We start from the raw sequence: 4,227 nt of genomic DNA, 5'->3' as shown, positions 1-4,227 counted from the left end.
GAAAAAATCCTACCAAGTGGAGAGCAATCCTCTCACTCAGGGGCTTAGCTGCAGTCCCATACTCGCCTAAGTTTGAAAAAATCCTACCGGGTGGAGAGCAATCCTCCCACTCGGAGGCTTAGCAGCAGTCCCGTACTCGCCTAAGTTTGAAAAATCCTACCGAGTGGAGAGCAATCCTGTCACTCGGGGGCTTAGATGCAGTCCTGTACTCGCCTAAGTTTGAAAAATCCTACTGAGTGGAGAGCGATCCTCCCGCTCGGAGGCTTAGCTGCATCCGAGTGCTCGCCTAAGTTCGAAAGGCCTTACCGGGTGGTAGACAGGAAAGTCAAGACCATTGCTGAGTGCCTTGCTGATGAGCTGATCAATGCTGCTCAAGGATCACCTGATCGGTCGACTGGAACGTCAAGACCATTGTTGAGTGCCTTGCTGATGAGCTGATCAATGCTACTCAAGGATCACCCGATCGGTCGACTGGAATGTCAAGATCATTGCTGAGTGCCTTGCTGATGAGCTAATCAATGCTGCTCAAGGACCACCCGATCGGTCGACTGGAACTTCAAGACCATTGCTGAGCGCCTTGCTGATGAGCTGATCAATGCTACTCAAGTATCACCCGATCAGTCGACTGGAACGTCAAGACCGTTGCTAAGTGCCTTGCTGGTGAGCTGATCAATGCTACTCAAGGATCACCCGATCGGACGACTGAAACGTCAAGACCATTGTTGAGTGCCTTGCTGATAAGCTATTCAATGCTACTCAAGGATCACCCAATCGGTCGACTGGAACGCAGGACCATTGCTGAAATGCCTCGCTGACAAGCTGACCAATGTTGCTCAAGGATCGCCCGATCAGGCGACTGGCCCTCCTCTTCCAGAAGCTACATCAAGCAAAGCGACAACAATACGAGAGAAAAGCGGATTTTGTTCGAAGACAGACACAATATATGAGATGATAAATTCGAAGGTTCTTAACCGCAGAATAAAGTGCTCGGGCATCAGGCCCGAAGGAGTTTTAACGGTTACAAATCCACTCGGCATTCTGAGGCAAATAAAAGTGGTGGCATAATGTTTTTTAATCACTCGATGGGAGAAGGACTGGCCGGGTCGCAGAAGCTGTCGAGATCGATGCTGTCGGCGATGCGAGTGGTTTCCTCGAGGAAAGTGTCCATGAAGTCTTGGAAGGAGTGCTTCTTAGTGTTTGCCACTTTGAGAGCTGCCAGCTTATCTTCCTTAGCTTCCTTGCAGTGCACTCGGACCAAAGACAAGGCGACATCAGCACCATAGCAGGCAGAAGATTTCTTCCACTCTTGCACTCGGCCTGGAATCTGATTCAGCCGAGTCATCAAGGACTCGAGGTCTTGAGACATTTCCGCCTGAGGCCGGAGTTCGGCGTCCACTCGGGCCATCGCCGCCTTCAGCCGAGCTAGATAGTCGACTGCATCGTCCAAGCGTGATTCCAGTCGAAGCAAGTTCATCGCAACTTCATCTTTCATGGGACAGTTGATGGGGTCGAGACCTGTCTCGACCCGTCCAGTTTCGGCTTCAAATTCCTGACAGAGTTCTATTCCATCACAACAAACAATGAGTCGACAGTATTATAAATTTCAGTCGACGGCAGTTATCTAACTGAACAGTCATACCTTCAAGCTTCCAGACGAGCTTCGTCGCAAGTTGTTCCAAATGAGAATCTAGCTTGCCCATCTTGGTCCTGAGACCATCAACTTCAGCGGTCAGGTTCTCCTTGTCCTTCCTAAGTTATTCGACTTCACGGTTGGCGTCCGAGACGGTCGTCTTCAATTTCGCGTTCTCGTCCTCCAACTTGCCGACTGAAGCCAGCTTCTGGTCCGCAAGCTTCATCTTCTTGCGTGCTTCCTTCTGAGTAGCTGCCAGATCCAGATCCTTCTGCTCCAAAGCTTCCTTCATCCTCTCTAAAGAAACAACACTCTTCAGACGAGACTGAAGTTGGCGATTTTCACTATGCACATCTGCTTATGTGAAGTCACTTGGTTCAAAGAGACTGAAAGAAAAGCAGTGGAAAGTCCACCAGGCAGACGAACAGTCGAATGGTTACCTCCCATGATGGTCGTTTCTTGTTGGGCAGTCTTCGGATTCTTCTTCGCCAGTTCGAGGTCAAGTTCAACGCTGATATGCTTCTTCTTCAACTCGGTGAGCCGAGCTCCAAGATCACAAGACCTCTGCAGTCGGAAAGACAAACATTTCAGTCGACAGAAATAAGAGACAGTGAAGGAAAAGATTTACTCTAAGACTACTACCGAATCAAATATTCAACAGTAGTCTCGGGGACTACACCCAGTGGGTGCACTTAGCGTGCCCCCACTGGATCATATCAATACTCAGCATGAGTTCAAAAAAAAGACAGAGAGATATATTATCAGACCTCAGTCGACTGCGAGCAGCCGACCGTGGTCTCGGGGACTACACCCAGTGGGTGCACTCGACGTGCCCCCACTGATTCAGAAAGTGCAAAATTGAAGATCTCCTGAGTTCTAAACGAAGGAACACCCACTGGGTGATTAGATATAAAGTAACGCTCAAAGGTTCAGTCGGAATTCTACTGACCTGGACATTGGTGTGAAGGGCAGTGCTGGCATTGTAGGCTATGTCACTAGCTTCATGCATCACTTTCACCTGCTCCATGACAAGATTCGCCTGGCGAAGAGCTTCCCTAGCGGCACTCGGCGAGTCGTCCGGAGTTTGATATGCAGCAAAGAGGGATGGCTCCAGAGGGGTTGAAGCAGTTGTCGGGTCAGATGAGTAGAGTTGCACTAGTGCAGCAGGCGTCTGTGCAGTCGACCCCGACGGATGATCAGTCGTCAACAGGTTAGCAAACGTGACGTTAGTCCGAACTATCGCCTCAGGCGCCGGTGTCGACTAAGAGATTTGGACTTCAAGTCTCCTCCTGCTCAAACCTCCACTCTTCTTCCTCCTCTCCTGTAGAGGCACTTCTTCTTCGTCGTCGTCAGGAAGCACAACGATGTCTTGCGGAGCTACATAAGAAGAGAAACATCAAATTTTTAGTCAATCGACCACCCACTCGGTTAAACAGAACTGGGTTGATGAACTTACCAGCTCGTGAGGTGGCTTCTTCGTCTCCTGGCGCCTTGTCATCATCCATGTCAGTGGCAGCAGAGGTGGGGCTGGAAGGACACAAGAGTTGGTCGGTCAGATCAAGAAAACCTTCAGTCGACTTACAGAAACACAAACAAGATACCCACCATGAGGCAACGGGGACATCCATCTTGATTCGCGGCAATGTCTTCCGGGTCTTGGAGGGGACGACTTTAGGCTACTTGGCCACCTTCTCCGTCAGCTCCGGAGTCAACGTCCGAGTGCGATTTTGAGTACCGACACTCGAACCAACACCTTTCCCGCGCCCGCCGACCAGATCATGCTGCTGTTTGGATCGACGTTCGGAGCGTGGTGGCGAGTCGACTTCCTCCTCCTCGTCCGATTCCTCGCTCTCCTCCTCCTCGTCGCTTCCCTGAGAATCCCACTCGGCACTATCCTCCGCGATGTCCTCCCCCTCTTGGGCCTGTTCCAAAGCCTGCTCACCGTTGGGCATCGAATGCATCTCAGTGAACACCTGCAGAATAAATTGGTCGAACAAGGGTCAGTCAATATCAAGTGCAGTCGGAGCATGAATGAGAAGCAATCGGAACGAAAAGCGTACCTTGTCAGGTGGGTTTATGCTGCTAAAGGGAACGACTTGCCTAGATCCTCTGGGATTGTCCTGATTGCATGTGGTGCTCCTCAGCCACGAAGCTACTGTTTCAGACGGCACTTCTTCAGGATGGGTCCGGGCGGTGTCGACCGGCCCGGAATACAGCCACATTGGGTGATCGCGGGCCTGGAGAGGCTGGATGCGTCGACTGAGGAATACCTCCAATAGATCCAGACCCGTAACGCCATCATTGATAAGCTAAACCACCCTATCCACCAACATCCTCGTCTCCATTATCTCGCCAGCAGTCACTTTCAATGGAGCAGGAGTCTGGACTCGGTCAAATGAGAAGTGGGGGAGATCGGTCGACTGACCTGGAGTCGAGGCATCTTGGCAATAGAACCAAGTCGACTGCCAGTCTCTAACAGAGTCAGGAAGGGTCATGGCAGGAAAGGCACTCCCTTTTCTCTTTTGGATACCTAAACCCCCACACATCTGGATGACATGGGTTTTCGAGTCACTCGACTTCGCCTTTTTTACCGATTG

Source organism: Triticum dicoccoides, chromosome 4B (genome assembly GCF_002162155.2).
Source record: "Triticum dicoccoides isolate Atlit2015 ecotype Zavitan chromosome 4B, WEW_v2.0, whole genome shotgun sequence".
Taxonomy (NCBI): domain Eukaryota; kingdom Viridiplantae; phylum Streptophyta; class Magnoliopsida; order Poales; family Poaceae; genus Triticum; species Triticum dicoccoides.
This window is presented reverse-complemented; position numbering follows the sequence as displayed.